We start from the raw sequence: 19,183 nt of genomic DNA on the forward strand, positions 1-19,183 counted from the left end.
GTTTGCGCTGCAAATGGAAGAAGCTGGAGGATTTAGGATACAATCTCCTGACCCCTGGATAGGCATCTTGGACAGTCCAACAACCTCCCAATTTATTCTTTAGTCTTGCCTTCTCCAATTCATTCTTAACAAGGGCTTCCAGAGGAATTTTCTAAATAAACTTCTCTGACCATGTCACTCATCTGCATAATTCTGGTATTTAAGGGGCAACCCCCTTAATAGGGCCTAACGTTCTAGACTACTGCAACAGCATACTCTCTGGTCTCCCTGCCTTTATACTTGTCTTGCTGCAATCCGTTCCCATACTTCCATCAGAGTGATCTTTGTAAAACATAAATCTACTCTCACTTCCATCCGGTTTAGAGAAAGGCTTTGGAGTTAGAGCCAGTTTTTAATTTCTGCCCCACCACTGACTAGCTGTTTCCTTGAGCCAGGATGCTTAACCTCTCTGAATCTGTTTCCTCATCTGTAAAGTGGGGATTATTATAGTACGTATGGAATAGTTATGAGGATTAAATGAGAGAGTGCATGTAAAGCAGTTAACATACAGAACTTACTCTGGCACCAGAATAAGCATTCGGTAAAAATTAGAGCTATTTTTAAGTTGATTTATTTTTGCTTATAATAAAAGATAAAGTATAAATTCCCTAGCTTAAAATTTAAGGTTCCCTAAGATCTTGCCTCTATTTTTCTAGCTCAAGCTCCTTTCCACTCCCATTTGGGCACCTAGCCACAAACCAGTCTCTGCAGTTTTTGAGATACATCTAGATTATAAAGTTCTTTGATATATTTTTCCAAGGTTCATCTGGAGAAGAATTCTATGTAAACCCTCCAATTAATGAACATGTAAGTATTCAGTGATCCTTCCCAAAATACACATGTTAATTTTTAAATAATGATACTGAGAATTGGCACATAGTGATTGTCTACAAAAATTGTGTGGTTTTTCTGGAGGCTTCTTTACTCAATCTTTTGAAATCAGGTTTCAAGTTTGTGTAATATATAATGACAAAAATATGTCGCCAATTTTGAACTTAATACAATGCATGAACATATTTACAAATATCATAGGCCCTGCTGGATGTTTATTTAACAAAAGATTTAAGCATTTTAGGAAGTGTAAAAATGGCTGTACCGTATGTAGAGAGTCTGAGAGGCCCTAGAACTGATACTGAAACATTAATGAAGAGCTCAAATGGAATATAAAACTAAAATGAAACTTTGAGGACCAGGCAGCAAGAAAATATCAAAAAAGGAGAACATATGATAGTTGTCTTTCTCTGATTGACTTATCTCACTTAGCATAATACCCTCCAGTTCCATCCATGTCAATGTAAATGGTAGGTATTCACCCTTTCTGATGGCTGAGTAATATTCCATTGTATATATAAACTGCATCTTCTTTATCCATTCATCTGTTGAAGGGCATCTCTGCTCCTTCCACAGTTGGGCTATTGTGGACATTGCTGCTATGAACATTGGGGTGCAGGTGCCCCTTTGTTTCACTACATCTGTATCTTTGGGGGTAAATACCTAGTAGTGCAATTGCTGGGTGGTAAGATACCTCTATTTTTAACTTCTTGAGGAACCTGCATCCTGTTTTCCAGAGTGGCTGTACCACCTTGCATTCCCACCACACTCATATGTGGACTATAAGAAATAGTGCAGAAGATCATAGGAGAAGGGAGGGAAAACTGAATGGGAAGTCATCAGAGAGGGAGAAAAACCATGTGAGACTCTTAACTATAGGAAAGAAACGGAGGCTTGCTGAAAGGGAGGTCGGTGGGGGGAAGGGGTAATTGGGTAATAGGCATTAGAGAGGGCACATGATGTGATGAGCACTGGGTGTTAAATACAACTCATGAATCATTGAAAACTGCATCTGAAACTAATGATGTACTATATGTTGGCTAATTAAATTTAAATAAAAAATGAGAACATTTGGAAAGGTGAAAATGTGAATCACTCTAAGACTAATTAAATAGAAGAACCAGATGAAAATAACCAACAAACTGTAATCAGCAGGGAAGATCACAACATAGGGTATAGGTATTACAACTGTGAATATGGCAGTGAGCTTGGATAGACTTCTCACACAGATCATACCTTTCCTTCCATAAGATACAGACATGACTTTCAAGTTCAAAGAAACACAATTTCTTAGTGTTCAGCCTTTTCCAAGGACCATCAACAACTCGCAGGGACAGACTTCTAACAGAATTTGCTTAGATCTTCTAAAATCTGTATTTAGTGACATAAAATCTGTATTTTCTTTTTTTTAAATCTGTATTTTCTGTTCACTTATGGAACTCATTACATTCTATAGTGAAACAGAGGAATAAATATATAAAATTCTACTAGTCATCTTTAATTCTTCCTTTTCCACATACAGAACTGTGTCACTGCTGCACTTAAACTCCTTCAATATTTTCCCTTGGGTTTCAATATAAAATCTGAGCTCCTTTGCACATGTCATTGTATCTGCCTCTACTATGCTAGCAAAGTAAAAACTGTCAACAAAGAGAGACCTATCCACATCAATATGGAAAGAAATAAACATTTATTATTAAGGACAGCACAGTGCATGCATATAGGTAGCCCTCAAGAAACTGCAAATTCAGGATATAATTCCACACAACTTATAGAGTAAAGCAAATGCAAAGTTCACTTGAGAATTGTAGTGGCTGTTTAGTTAATTGACTTCCTCCAAAAGAATAACAAAACATCTCTTATTTCCCCCAAAGACACCTTGAATCTTCCTGGAAGTCAAATGGTTACATCTGGAGATGGGCTCCCACATTATCTCTGTAGATGTGTCTTTACATTTCAAAGGAGAATTTGGCTTATGACCTTGAAAAAAAAAAATGTCTACATTCTAAAACTGAAAAATAAGCCTTTCTAGTTGCTGGAGAGATTGATCTGCCTTCTAAGAATTAGAGAAAGGATCCATGCCCACTATGTCCCTCAAAGAGACACATTAACTGAAGGGGAAGAAATAGTCTTTCTCTTTACTCACCTTTATTTACCTTTACAATTCAATGAGTTCTTTCAAAAACAGAACTCTGTTCACATAGTAGATGGCACCTGGTAGATAATGAGAAAGTCTTTCTTAAATAAGAAAGTCATAGAAGAGGCGGCATTGCTCTGGGTGTTGACAGATGAGTAGGAGTTTTCCAGAAGGGAAAAGAATATTCCATGCAAATAAAAAGTTCTGTTCAAAGGTCCAGGAAAATATGAAGGTCCCCGGTATGTTCAGTGAAAGTAGAAAAGTTGGACTTACACATATTATATCTGTATTTAGGAACTGAGCAGCATAAGGGCACAATGGAGTATAGAGAAGTAGGTTGGTAAAAGATTGTGAAATGCCCTAGATACCGTGCCAGAGTTTGGAAAACACCTATATCTGATAGCTAAAATAGGCAACATACTAATATTTGTTTGGGGCTCCAGCACAAATATTAAACAGTGCCCCAGCCCCAAAGAGCTTATAATCTGATGGATGCAAGAAGACAAGATAACAAATAATTAACATAAATAAAATATCATAAGTTGACAGATGTATTTGAGATGTATTTGAGGGGGCAGATAGAGGATTGTGGATAGACTTTGGATAAAGTCATTTTGATGGCAAAATCCTAGAGGAGAACATAGGCAGTAATTTCTTTGACATCGGCCACAGCAACTTCTTTCAAGACACATCTCCAAAGGCAAGGGAAACAAAAGCGAAAATGAACTTTTGGGACTTCATCAAGATAAAAAGCTTCTGCACAGCAAAGGAAACAGTCAACAAAACTAAGAGGCAACCCACAGAATGGGAGAAGATATTTGCAAATGACGCTACAGACAAAGGGCTGATATCCAAGATCTATAAAGAACTTCTCAAACTCAACACCCAAAAAACAAATAAGTCAAAAAATGGGCAGAAGAAATGAACAAACATTTTTCAAAAGACATAGAAACGGCTAACAGACACATGAAAAAATGTTCATCATCATTAGCCATCAGGGAAATTCAAATCAAAACCACATTGAGATACCATCTTACACCAGTTAGAATGGCAAAAATGGACAGGGCAAGAAACAACAAATGTTGGAGAGGTTGTGGAGAAAGGGGAACCCTCTTACACTGTTGGTGGGAATGCAAGTTGGTACAGCCACTTTGGAAAACAGTGTGGAGGTTCCTTAAAAAATTAAAAATAGAGCTACCCTATGACCCAGCAATTACACTCCTGGGTATTTACCCCAAAGATACAGATGTAGTGAAAAGAAGGGCCATATGCACCCCAATGTTCATTGCAGCAATGTCCACAATAGCCAAACTGTGGAAAGAGCCGAGATGCCCTTCAACAGACGAACGGATAAAGAAGACTTATCAAATATATACAATGGAATATTACTCAGCCATCAGAAAGGATGAATACCCAACTTTTGCATCAACATGGATGGGACTAGAGGAGATTATGCTAAATGAAATAAGTCAAGCAGAGAAAGTCAATTATTGTAAGGTTTCACTTATTTGTGGAACACAAGAAATAGCATGGAGGACATTAGGAGAAGGAAGGGAAAAATGAAGCAGGGGAATCGGAGAAGTAGATGAGCCATGAGAGACTATGGACTTTGAGAAACTAACTGAGAGTTTTAGAAGGAAGCAGGTGGGGGGATGGGTGAGCCCGGTGATGGGTATTAAAGAGGGCACGTATTGCATGGAGCACTGGGTGTTATACACAAACAATGAATGATGGAACACTACATCAAAACCTAATGATGTACTGTATAGTGACTAACATAACATAATAAAAAAAAAAGTTTCTGAGAAAGCTCCTTGGATGATTTCATCTTGACCTATAATGTAAAGGTGTTCATAATCAGAGTAGCTCCTGGAATTTCAAATACTTGAACTCTGGGTGTCTATATGCTGTACTTCTTCCCCTCTTTGTTCCCTGTTTCCATTCTGGCTTTGCTGAAGAAAATCACTCTGGCACTTTTTTTAAAAAATTCAACCAGCCAACATAGAGTACATCACTAGTTTCTGAAGTAGAGTTCAGTTATTCATCAGTTGCATATAACACCCAGTGCTCATCACATCACGTGCCCTTAATGCCCATCATGCAGTTCCCCCATTCCCCACCCACCTCCCCTCTACAACTGTTCAAAACCTTTGGGATGCAGCAAAGGCAGTCCTAAGAGGGAAGTACATAGCAATACAAGTCTTCCTCAAAAAATTAGAAAAATCTCAAATACACAAGCTATCCTTACAACTAAAGGAGCTGGAGAAAGAACAGCAAATAAAGCCTAAGCCAAGCAGGAGAAGGCAAATAATCAAGATTAGAGCAGAAATCAATTATATAGAAACCAAAAGAACAGTAGAACATATCAATGAAAGAAGAAGCTGGTTTTTTGAAAGAATTAATAAGATTGATAAACCCCTAGCCAGACTTATCAAAAAGAAAAGAGAAAGGACCCAAATTTAAATCACGAATGAAAGAGGAGAGATCACAACCAACACCAAGAAAATACAAACAATTTTAAGAAACAACTATATGCCAAAAATTAGGCAATCTGGAAAAAAAATGGATGCATTCTTTGAAACTCATAAATTACCAAAACTGGAACAGGAAGAAAGAGAAAACGTGTACAGACCCATAACTAGCAAGGAAATTGAAGCAGTAGTCAGACATCTCCAAACAAACAAGAGTCCATGGCCAGATGGCTTCCCAGGGGAATTCTACCAAACATTTAAAGAAGTACTAATACCTATTCTTCTGAAGCTGCTTCAAAAAATAGAAAGGGAAGGAAAACTTCCAAACTCATTCTATGAGGCCAGCATTACCTTAATCCCAAAACCAAAGAGTACATCAAAAAAGGAGAATTACAGACAAATATCCCTGATGAACATGGGTGCCAAAATTTTCACCAAGATACTAATCAAGAAGATCCAACAGTACATTAAAAGGTTTATTCACCATGACCAAGTGGAATTTATTCCTGGGATGGAAGACTGGTTCAACATTCACAAATCAATCAACATGATACATCACATTAATAAAAGAAAGGACAAGAACCATGTGATCCTCTCAATTGATGCTGAAAATGCATTTGACAAAAACATCATCCTTTTTTGATTAAAACTCTCCACAGTGTAGGGATAGAGGCAACATACCTCAATATCATAAAAGCCATCTGCGAAAAGCCCACAGAGAATATCATTCTCAATGGGGAAAAGCTGAGAGTTTTTCTCCTAAGGCCAGGAACACGACAGGGATGCCCACTCTCACCACTGTTGTTCAACATAGAACTAGAAGTCCTAGCCTCAGCAATCAGACAACAAAAAGAAATAAAAGGCATTCAAATTGGCAAAGAAGTCAACTCTCTCTCTTCACAGATGACCTGGTACTTTATGTGGAAAACCCAAAACACTCCACCCCAAAATTTCTAGAACTCATACAGCAATTCAGCAACATGGCATGATATAAAATCGATACGCAGAAATCAGTTGCATTTCTATACACTAACAATGTGAGTGAAGAAAGAGAAATTAAGGAGTCGATCCCATTTACAATTGTACCAAAATCCATAACATAACCTAGGAATAAACTGAATCAAGAAGGTAAAGGATTTGTACTCTAAAAACTATAGAACGCTTATGAAAGGAATTGAGGAAGACATAAAGAAATGGAGAACATTGCATGCTCATGGATTGGAAGAACAAATATTGCAAAAAAATGTCTACGCTACCTATAGCAATCTAAATATTCAATGCAATCCCTATTACTCTGGCCTTTTAATGTACAATGTTATTAACACAGATTTAGTTTCTCAACTCACTACTTAACAATCCTTTCACTTTTTCTTTGTCAATCCCTCTCCAAGTCTCAGCTATTATTCCAAATGTTAACCATTCTCCACTACTACTGATGACTTCTTCATTCACCCATCAAACCTACCACCCAAATGATTACCTCATCACCTACCTTCCTTAAAAAAAAAAAAAAAAAAAAAATGAAACCATTAGGCATTCTTCTCACTGTTAATCAGCATCTGATCCCATACTGTACTTTGATCCCTTCACCCTCACATAGATTGTATAAAATGAAATCTTCCATTTGTGCTCCTGTTCCTTGTCTCGCCCAGCCTCTCAGAGATCGTGCTCTCTCTTTTCTGTCTTTAATACTTTACACCTCTCATCCCCACACACTGACTCATTCCCCACAGCCTGTAAACATACTCAAGTCTCTTCCATTCTTAAAAGAAACACTTTCCTTTATCTTGGGGTTTCCTCTAGTTTCTTCCTCTAGTTTCCTTGAAGTGTTGACTATTATCACCTTTCATTTTCCCCCAGAGGTCTCAAAAGTGGTTATCTACATCTACTACCTTTATTCTTTCATTTCCCATTCACCTTTCAACCACTATAATAGGGATTTTACCTACCCATCTCCAATAAAATCTCATTTGTTAAGAATGCCATTTACTGACAGACAAATTTCTCTTTTTAATGGACACTTTCAAGCTCTTTTCTTATTGGATCTTACTGCCACATATAATAATGTTGATTATTTCAATCTACTTGAAATTCTCTGCTCATTTGACTTTCAGACACACATTCTCCTTGCTCTTTTCCTTCCTCTTTAGATTTTACATTTATGTAACTTTCATGGATTCCTCTTTTTCTTCCTACATCTTAAATATTTATGTTCTCCCATGGTTCTGTCCATGACCTATTTCTTTTGTTCTGCTCTCCACACTCTATTAACTATACATGGATGACTTTCAAATCTATGTTTCTAGTTCAGCTCTGTCTCCTGATATGTAGATGAGTAGATTCAACTGACTACTAGATATCCTCATCTGGATGACCCCAAACAATTTAAATTTATATCGTCCACAACTAAACTCACTATCTTCATGTACTAATGTGTTCTTTTTCCTTGTTAAGGAAGATTAAAAAAAAATACTCACCAAAGGGAGACCTTATTATCATCACACATTTCACAGAACCAAATGAAATGGCCTAGACTACTGTATCTTTTTTGAGTTATGCCTAGACTACTGTATCTTTTCCTGAGAAATAGACTGCATATATATTGGGGAAGAATAAGTTGTGTTGCTTGAATGGAATCTTCAGGAGGACAGGGATTTTTGTCTGTTTTGTTCACTGCTGTGTCTCAAAGCTCTTAGGGTAGTATCCGGCACATAGAAAGCCCTCAATAAATGAATGAATCTGTATATCCCTTGCTTAAAGAGACTTTGTTAGGAATTCTGCTAGGATAGACAGCTAGATAGCTAGCTAGATGAAAGATAGATAGATGATAGATAGATAGATAGATAGATAGATAGATAGATAGATAGATAGATAGATAGATAGATGATAGATAGATAGATATAGATACAGATATCAATATAGACATAGATCCATAATCTACCCATATATTAAAGAGAAATGTCTTTTTGTAACTGAATAGGGCAAAAGGAATTTGTAACTGCACTTCATTCAGATTTCTGCCCATGGGAAATAAAGAAAAAGGACTGGGGGCTGAGATAAAACACTTAGTCTATCACTTGGAACACTTAGTTCATAGTTACTTCTTCCAGGGGATCAGATGTCTGCTTATAGGCAAAATTCCTCTGAGGTTTGCTTCAAGGGCCTGTATGAGCAATGCTAGCTCCACTTCAAGAAGGATTGTGGGTAATATCTAGATCTTGTTTTGTATTCAATAGTGAATAAAGAGCATGTGAAACCCTTTGCCTTGTCTCCCAAGACAGAAAGTTAAAGTCACCTTAGACTATCCTCCCACCCCATAAAATTAATAAAACCTGTTGATTCTATCTCCTAAATATTTCTCATATCCATATTTCCTTTATACTTCTACTGCCATCAATTTTGCCTTAGTTTAGACCTTCATCTTTTCTTTTAGGACTATTTCAACAACTTTCTAATTGGGCTCCTTGCCTTCAGTCTTACCTCTCCTCCAAATCATCTTCCACACTGCTCCTTTAATGAGTTATCTAAAATGCAAATCTTACCAAATTCCTCCCTGATTAAAAACATTTCAAACCTACTCCACAGTGCCTACTGAATACACTTCAAGCTACATAACACTCTTTATAACTTGTGTCTTCTCCAGCCTCATCTCCTACCATTCTATTTCATGTTCAGAAATATGTTGTTTGCTGTTCTCCTCTGATAAACATACCCTTTCCTCTGGGAGCTTCTCTTGCCACCAACTCCATCCCAATGTAACTTTACAAATTTTCACGTTATGTGACCCCTTGGCCGCAGTTGACCAATCTGAGTCTATCATAGCCCTTCCTCAGAAATTTGGGATCTAGACTGAGATTTCAACCCACTTTGGCTGTTTTCTTATGCTGAATAGTGTACGCTTCAGAGCTGTTTGGCAGCAGCCATTTTTATGCCATATGGTCTGGGAAAGAGGAAAAGCTGGTCTGCTATGAAAGATGAAACAGACACACAGAGAGATGCAGAGATGAGAAAGGGAGACTCCAGATAGCAATTGAGTCCCTAGCTCCAGCTTATTCCTTTAAGTTCATCCGCCTTATTCTTCGGTTCCATAAGACACTCTATCCTCATGCTAAATTTCTTTTGTTGTTTAAGCTAGTTTGAACTGAATTTCTCTTCCTTGAAAAAAAAAAATACTGCTCTCCCATATCATGTTGTTTAACACTCTTGTGTCTTTGCTTATTCTTTTCCCTTTAACTGGAAAACTGTAGTTCCCCTCACAAAAATTTTGCCTGGATAATTCCTACTTTTACAGAGAAAGTAGGACTCAGGCCCTCTACCTGTGTCAGGAAGGTACCTGCCTTTCTACCCTGCCCTTTCCTCATTCCTTCCCAAGAAAAGGGAATACTGATATTATAGGTCAGACATCATGCAATGATTAGATCAAAATTAATAGCAGGTGGGATAATTGTCTGCTAATAAGTCCCATGCTCATGCATAGTTTTTTCTTTTCCTATTCTTATTCTTTGTTGTGGATATTGTAAGAAGGCCAGATCAGCTCTTCTCTCTCAGTCTCTCTCTCTCAGCATTAATTACTATTCCTGTGACTTGTGGCTGACCAGAGAAGAGTAACATTTTGATTTGAGCTTGGGAACAAGGGTGCCGTTAGGGAACCTAACATAGGTTTTAAGTGAGCCATGTTTCAACCATGCTTTCCCATCACTCTACACCAGGAAATATTTTTTGCAGCCCCCTATATTTAGTAATCACAGTTGCAGCTCATATTAGGAGGAAAAGAGATTCTGCCATAAAGTAGGACATCCTTTGGGGAATATAGACTGAAGAGACAGCTGCACTTCTGCTGAAGCTAGATTAGAAGGCAGAGTCCCACATAAAGGAAAGTTCTCCTTATGGCTAGCTAGGAATGGACCCTTTAGATAGAATTTTGGTGTACATGCTTTTAGGCATTGATTGGAGAGGCAGTATCTTGTCCACTTTACACCCCAACCTATCTCTCACTTGGAGCTGAGTAATGGTATATTTCTCCAAAACAGGTCACAGGTAGAAAAAAGATAGTAGAAGAAAATTTGTCTTTTATTTAAGTAGCCAAAGCCTGGGAAATTCAAAAGCTGAAGGAAAACAATACTGACATGGATCCAAGTTTGATTAAGTCCCAAAAGCAGCAGCTCAGAACTATTAAATATTTGAGATTCCACAAGGCTTTTAGAAAATAAATATGGAAGCTCACTTGGTTTCCTGACAGACAATTTCTCACAGGAAAATTTTATTTAATAGTTATAGGCACTGCACAATTAGCATAAATTGGCAGGCACATAGATAAAGTTAAAAGCAAGATTTTGGCTTTTTTTTTCTGTTCAACCTCTATTCTCATTCCCCAAGAAATAGGACTGGTAATAGTAACATGGGAACACTATTTTTGCTTAGGATTGTCATTGTTCAGGATGGTTATTGTTTGGTCATACATTTTACGAGTGTGGGACTCAAACTTGAGAAAAATGAGACCCAAAGGAGACTTGAAATTTTATAAGCCCAACTTCAGAAGTGTTAGAAAAGTTACAATCCCAGTGAAATGGAGCTAAGTCTGTAACTGCTGAAAGAAGCCAGACTCCAACCAGGCACCTGGGTGACACCTCTTTTGGCTGAGATAAAGAAAAAGTAAAAATTGGGGAGAAGATAATTTTTGGCTTTAATTTCTTTGGGAAATTAATTTCTACAAAAGAAACAGTTTTCCACGTGGAACTCTAACTTTGTGGAAACTTGATCTTTGAGGGGTTTTATATTGTTCAAATGTAGGATATTATATTGCTGGGCTCATGTTGCATTATCTGGGCTGTGCTACCATGTAGTACTCATTTCCATGTTGGACAATTGTAGATAAACATAATTTGAGATGGGAGATAAAATAATGGGTAAAATTTTGGCCTGCTGTACAGCTATGGTCCTGGGAGGATAAAAGAATGAGGAATGTCAAGGAGATGGTATCACAAAAGGAGAAACAGAACTTCCCTGATATTCCATGGGTCTTCTCCCACAAAGGGGTAATTATCATCCTATCTGACCATCATCTTGGCTATTAAGCTCAAAGGATTAAAAGAGAATCTAATGTAGAGGAGTATAAGGTGAGAGCTCTCATTCCCTTTCCTCACAACAGAAAAATCTCTAACAGATGGTTTCCACACTTTTTCCTACTATTTTCTTCCCTCCTCCTAGGCAAGAGGGAGTGTCAAACTGATAAATCGAATAGCAATACAATGACTGGGTCACAATTACCTGTGAGCTAATGAATGGGGTCATAGACTAAAGATCAGGCAGCTGGGCATGGCCTTGTTCTCAGCTGCTTCTCCTTCCATTTTGCTGGGATCATCAAAGTTCTTTCTTTTCATATAAGGTCCTTATGCCCTGCAGGTGATAAAATAGTTGTAGTATTTTTATTTATACTGTGTTGTGGGGGTAGCAGCCTGTCTTAGACCTCAAGTTTATGCCATGCACTTCAAATATTGAGCCCAGGTCTGATTAATAATAACATGGTGCTCTGTTTACCAGTTTTTATTGTTCTGCCCTCAGGGAGCAAATTAGGAAGAAGAGTAAGGCAGAATTTGGGCATCTTGGGTATTCTAGCCAATACCAACAAAATCTCCTCACACTCCCAATACTATTCATCATCTAACTTTGTTGTAAAATGTACCTATGTAATTATCTACCTAGAAATTCTCTCTAGGAATTCTGTTCCCCTTATCTTGCTCCTCCACTCCACCATCTACCTGGTTGTAATAAGAGCTGCCATATTATTACAACATAATCATAGCCCTTAACCATAGTTGATTGGACTGGGGGTAAGTGGTGAGCACATAATTTAAGGGGTCCTTTTCTCTGGGTCTTTTCTCTGAGGCAAGAAGGCAGCACCAGCTATTCCTCTCCCTTTTATTAAAAGAGCAAAAGCTTTCCCAGGAGCCCCCTCAAGCTGATTCCTCCTTATGATCATTGGTCAAAACTGGATGCATAGCCACTCTGTCTTTGAGGAAACTGGAAAAGTGAGTACCTGCCTGGGCCAGTCACACTGCTTCCCAGAAACAAATTTAGGGTTATGTTGGCAAGAAAAAAATGTGGAATAAGTCTTGGGGAACCAATTTACAAGGTCTGCCACACTAATACATTTATTTATAGAATATAATACAAAAACAAACTTACTAAATATAAACCTAATTGTCTTGCAAGGAAAATATCCATTTAAAAGGGGGATCTTTGTTTGTCTGTATATCTTTTATGGGTTAGGGTAGGCAATCTAGTAAGGAAAAGCTGGGGAAGACAGAAGTATTCTGTATAACAGAGGAGGAAGTGTTTGGAACTTTAGGAGCAATCTGGGAGATAAGAGAAGAGATAGGAGGAGAAAGTAGATGGTAGAAAGCCACATGGTTTGTGTTCTGAGATTTCCCTATTACCTCCAAATCTTCATTAAAGTCTAGAACTCATGAAAGGATTATTGTGAATAGATTTCTTGTGAAAATTGGTGAAGGGTTGAACTCTATGTGTAAGTTGTACTGGAGTAAAACACAGACAGCATGTATAGATACGGGACCTATAGGCCAGAACCTGAGGAAAGCAAGAAGGTGTAAGCTCTAAATGTGACCATAGAAATCATAAGGAGAGTCAGGAGTTCATATATCATGGAACGATAAAGGCCGTATGAGGACTAGAATAACATCTTATTCATCAGTGCATTCCAGCACTTAGCCAGATGCATGAAGCATAGTGGATAGTCTATAAATATTTCTTGAATTAAATTAAACTGACCTGCCCTATATTGTAATTCTCAATATACCTACCTTAAATCCCTTAGTAAATTGAAATCTCCATTAAGAGTGTGTCTGATTCGGGGCACCTGGGTGACTCAGTCAGTTAATTGTCTGCCTTCAGCTCAGGTTGTGATCCCAGGGTCCTGGGATGGAGCCCCACATGGGGCTCTCTGCTCAGCGGGGAGCCTGCTTCTACCTCTCCCTCTGTCGCTCCCCCCTGCTTATGCATTCTCACTCTCTGTCAAATAAATAAATAAAATCTTTTCTAAAAAGAGTGTCTGATTCATCTTTTTTTAATATAAATTATTTTATTTTATTTTATTATGTTAATCACCATACATTACATCATTAGTTTTTGAGGTAGTGTTCCATGATTCATTGTTTTCATATAACACCCAGTGCTCTATTCTGTGATTCATCTCTTTTTTAAATAAAGTGCCTTGAACATAGTATGTACCAAAAGAGCCAATTTTCAGAGTCCTGACTTAATGGAGAGGGATAAAGAAGTCTCAGGTAATCTAAGTCACATTTCTAGTGTGTTCTAGAATGTAGGTTCTGATTTCTTGGCAGCTTTTTTCCCTTAGGCCAGTATGAAAATGAATTTTCATTCCCAGGCAAATATTCATTGATGGCCGGGGAAGGTAACACAGGCATGTGCTGTGTGGCAGAGGGAAAACAGCATGGGATTTTAATTTGCCACCAATGATCCATAAAGTAGACAGTCAAGTAGGTAATCAAGAGTTGGAAGTATTAGGGTGCCTGGGTGGCTCAGTCAGTTAAGTGTCCAACTCTTGGTTTTGGCTCAGGTCATGATCTCATGGGTCCTGAGATCGAGCTCTGCATGGGGCTCTGCACTCAGTGGGGAGTTTGCTTGAAGATTCTCTCCTTTTGCCCCTCCCCACTCACATGCATGGTCTCTCTCTCTCTCAAATAAATAAGTAAACCTTTTTAAAACAACAGTTGGAAGTATTAGAAACTGGAAATTAGAAATTGCAGTTCATTTATTATAACTAGGTGTAGAAAAATAATGGAATGATAGGGATTATAATGTTGAGTGTGAATAAATGTTACATTATTTAATCTTTGGTAATACCTTATTTAGCCAATTTTTTAAAAGTTTTTTATTTAATTCCAGTATATTTAACATACAGTGTTATATTAGTTTCAGGTGTATAATATAGGGATTCAGCAATTCTATAAACTACTCAGTGTTCATCATGATAAGTGTGATGTAGGAAAGGCATTAGGCTTCTCTCAGCCATTCCCCCAACCCACCTCACCTCTGGTAAACATCAGTTTGTTCTCTATAATTGAGTCTATTTCCTGGTTTCTCTCTCTCCCTCTCTCTCCCTCTCTCTCTCTCTCTTTTTTTCCTATGCTCATTTGTTTTGTATTTTAATTTCTACATATGAGTGAAATCATGTGGTATTTGTCTTTCTCTGACTGACTTATTTCACTCAGTGTTATACTCTCTAGTCCCAGCCAAGTTGTTGCAAACGGCAAGATTTCATTCTTTTTTATTATTCAGCCAATTTTATGGATGATGTAACTGAGTTCCAAGAAGGAAAGTGATTTTCCCCAGAATACAGCTGGAAAGTTCAAGTGTAAAGTTTTAAACCCAGGTTTTTTTTATTTTTGTTTTTTTTTGGTTTTTTCCTGGAAGGCCTGGTGAAACAGGAATTGCTGAGCCCCATTCCCAGAATTTCTTTTTTTTTTTTCAGAATTTGTGATTAAGCAAATTTAGGGTGGGACTGACAGTTCACATTCTAACAAGTTCTCAGGTTATGCTGACCCTACTGTTATGGGGATTACACTGTGAAAATATTGCACCAGAGAATCTAAGTATTGTGAAAGCCTTAAGTCATCTAAGCTTGAGCTTCCAAATCAGTGGACTAGGGTAGAGTGGTATGCCAAGAAAGAATGACCGATACGCAGATGTACTGAATCTCTTTCACTCTTAGAATGGTTGGGAACCGGGGGGGGGGGGACCTGAAGTAACTGGTTACCTTGGGCCACAAATAGCTTTGTTGTTTATCCCTGGTGTGCCATAAAAATCTTTATTATTCTATAATGTAAAAGAGTTAGAAAGCACTGATCTGGTCCAACCATTTATGTGATGCCTGAATCTTTTTTTTTTTTTTTTTTTTTTAATCTGTAATAGATGGTAATGTAAGAAAGGAGTTGGGGTTCGAAACCAACAGCCAAAAAAGAATTCATGAGACATCTTGGGTGCAAAAAGGTGGTTTTATTAAAGCACGGGACAGGGCCCTTGGGCAGAAAGAGCTGCACCTGGGTCGTGAAGAGTGTCCCATTATATACTTTCAAGTTGGGAGGGAGTTAGGGATAACATAAGTCTCTAAGGAATTTGGAAACAAGGTTTCCAGGACCTTGAGGGAGCTAGCTATTTTTGGGAAATGGTCATTTATTACTGTCTAATAAAACCTTAGTCATGAGACCCTTTAGATGTATATCAGTGGGCCATATGCTTGGAGGATGATTGCCAACATGTATCTTGGGGGCTTAGAGATAAAGGAAATTTCTAAAGGAATTTTTATATGTTAAAGTAGACTTACAGGATTCTGGGGGTTGGGCTAAGGTTGTCTTTTGCCCTTAGCAAAGTATCAACATCAAGGCAGTTGAGTCTCCAGAGGAATGTCATTCTGCTTGTTTCAAGGACTTGTCAGTGGGCTGTAGGTAGTAAGGAAATTTAATAGTTTTTCTTCTGCCTTTGTTCCCCACATCAGATGGCTATATAGCTTTTGCTTAAATACCTCCAGAGATGGAGAAGTCATTCACCTATTTTTATTCAGTTTCATTTTAGACTTCTCTAACCTAGATGTTAGAATTTTTTTTCTCTCTACGCAAGCAGAAAGCTGGGGTAAGAAAGAGTGGAAGAGAAAATATCTGAATCATGCTTTGTCAGTCCATGGGAGAAAGTTTGATATCTTGGAGATGTCTATCATTTCCTTCTGTATCATTTTTGCTCTAAAACAAATTGCCCTGAAAATCTAGAAGCTTAAAACAGCTCACTTTTATTATCTCAGAGTTTCTGTAGGTCAGGAATCTAGGCACAGCTTGATTGGGTCTACCACTTCCAGGTCTTTCAAAGGCAATTAGCAAGATATTGGCTGGACTGTAGTCATCTCAAGGCTCAAATTTGGAGAAATCTACTACCCAGTTCACATGGCTGTTGGCAAGATTCAACTGTGTATTTGGGGCTATGGGGGATGCCTCAGTTCCTTGCTAGCACCTGGCCAGACACTGCTCTCAGTTCCTTAATACATGAGTCTCTTCAACACAAACGTATGTTTCATAAAAGCTGTATGCTAAGAAATTGATAGAGTCGGCTAGCAAGACAGAAGTCACAATCTTTTGTAATATAATCTTGCAGGAGACATCCCATAACTTTGACCATATTCTATTCTTCAGAAGCAACTCACTTGACCAAGCCTACACTCAAGGAGAGGGGATTTCACAGGGCGATAGATATCAGGAGGCAGGGATTATTGGGGGCCCTTGTAGAAGTCCACCTACTACACAGACTCTTCTATATTCCTTTTAGAAAAGCTATCCCAGGTGCAGCCCCAACAAGGCAGCCCTTATCACTGTGTTCCCTCATTTCCCTGAGCTGGACAATGACTTAGATTAGGGTAAACAGAGACCGGGTAGCTTGATGCAGGGAACTGAGCTCAGCAGGTCATTGTAGCAGAGATCTTTAGCTGCCGGTAGTATGCATTTTCATATTCTTTCTTGATAGCAGAACTGAGATTTTTGTTCAGGGCAACAATGTGCCTAGCTCTTTTTCTCTGCACCCTTTGTAGTGTGGGGTGGCTATAAGACTTAGTTCTGGCCAGTGAAATATAAGGAAAAACTTGATAAGCATTTCTTGGAATGCTTTGTTTTCCTGATAAAAAGGGATAAAAACAGTTAGCACGTTCTACTATACACCTGTCCTCCCTTTCCCTGCCATGATTTTGGCTATGATAGCAACCATCTTGCAACCATGTGAGGTAGGACCGTGAAATATTGACTCTAACATCATTGAAATAGTCTATTAACAGCAATAACCCCCTGCATCTATACTTATTTAATTCAATTTATTTAAACAAAAACAAAAACAGTTCACTCATTTCTCTTACCCCCTCATCCGTCACCTTTGGCAACCACTAATCTGTTCTCTATATCTATGAGCTTTGTTATTTATTTATTTACTTTTAGATTTCCACATATAACAGAGATCACATGGTGATTATCTTTCTCTGACTTACTTATCTCACTTAGTATAATGTCCTCAAGGTCCACCCATGTTGTACAAAATAGCAAGATTTTATTTTTTATGGCTGAATAATATTCCTCTGTGTGTGTGTATCACAGTTTTTTAATCCATTCATCCATTGTTAGACTTATTAAATGAAAAAACAAATCCTTATTTGTTTAAGTCACTATAGTTGTTCCTGTTTATTGTTGCTGAAAGCATGCCTATCTTGTGTAGTCATATCGACTGGAGGGCTGAAACTTCCATTTTTGAATAGCCATGATTGGCTGTAATAAATTAATGATTGGTTCTGATAAATAAGAAGAAGATGCTGGATTGCAAGAAGAAATAGGATTGTTGAGCAGATATTTCAAGAAAAAAAGTAAGATATGCAGTCCAAGAGAGTGAATGAGAGCAAGAAATAAAAAAAAAAGTTGTTTTTTTTTAGATTTTATTTATTTATTTGACAGAGAGAGAGAGAGAAAGAGAGCAGCAGCAGAGGGAGAGGGGGAAGCAGACTCCCAGCTGAGCAGGGAGTCCAAAGTGGGACTTGATCCCAGGACTCCAGTATCATGACCTGAGCCATAGGCAGACGTTTAACCAACTGAGCCACCCAGGCACCCTAGAAAAAGGTTTCCAGTCCCTTGAGACATGATCGAGTTCCTCTAATTGGGTTCCACAAGATTGTTTACCATATCATTACAATAACATCCTTTTTACTTCAGTTAATTTCTGTAACTAACAACTAAATATGCCTTGTGTGAATACTTGAGTTAATAAAAAAAGGCAGGAGACTGAAAGATTGCAAATAGTCCAATGTACTAAATTTCCCAATGGCTTCTATAGCTCTAGAACAATCTTTGACTGGAGTCTATCAGAAAGCTGTATCAAAGATGGCATAGTTTATCCCCTGCCTCTAAACCTTACTGGCCCAAGTCACTGCAAATTGACTCAACAGGGAACTCTTCAGCCCCCACAGAATACCTAGTTCCTTGATGTGCATATGTAGATCTCAGTTTGTGTCCTGATCTATAGGGATGTCACCTTTTTGTTTACCACTCATAATCTGATGGTCACACAAAGGCCATAAGAACTCTGGGAGAATACCTTTGCTGCCTCACACCTTATATAAATAACAAGACTAGGTCCCAGACCTCTCCCCCTCCTGGGGCCTCTCTAAATCCTGCTGATTCTTTCACAGGTCACTGGGCCAAGAATCAGATCAGAACGGAGCTAAGAGAAAGGTTTGAGCGAAGAGGTAACATGTTTTAACACAGTGGGAAAAGAGCATGGGCTTTAGAGTTTAACATACTCAAATCCAGGCTCAACCACTTCTTAGCTGAGTGATTCTAAATAAGTAGGTCACCTCTTTGAGCCTCAGATTCTTCAACAGTAATATAGGAATAATAATACCTAGTGAGGTAATAATAATGAGGAATAAAACTGGCAATGTTTCTAAAAAGTACATTGCCTTATCTTGTGCCTGGCATGATAAGGTGTACTTTCAGTGAAAAAGTATCTAAAGCTTACCCTTTTTTCTCTGCCTAGTGAAGTCTTATCCAACTCTCAAGACCAAGCTCAAATTCCATTTATTCAGAAAGCCTTGATATTGAAACTGAAAAAAAAAAAAAAAAAACTTACCAACAATGTTACTTAAATT

Source organism: Phoca vitulina, unplaced genomic scaffold (genome assembly GCF_004348235.1).
Source record: "Phoca vitulina isolate PV1807 unplaced genomic scaffold, GSC_HSeal_1.0 scaffold77, whole genome shotgun sequence".
Lineage (NCBI taxonomy): Eukaryota > Metazoa > Chordata > Mammalia > Carnivora > Phocidae > Phoca > Phoca vitulina.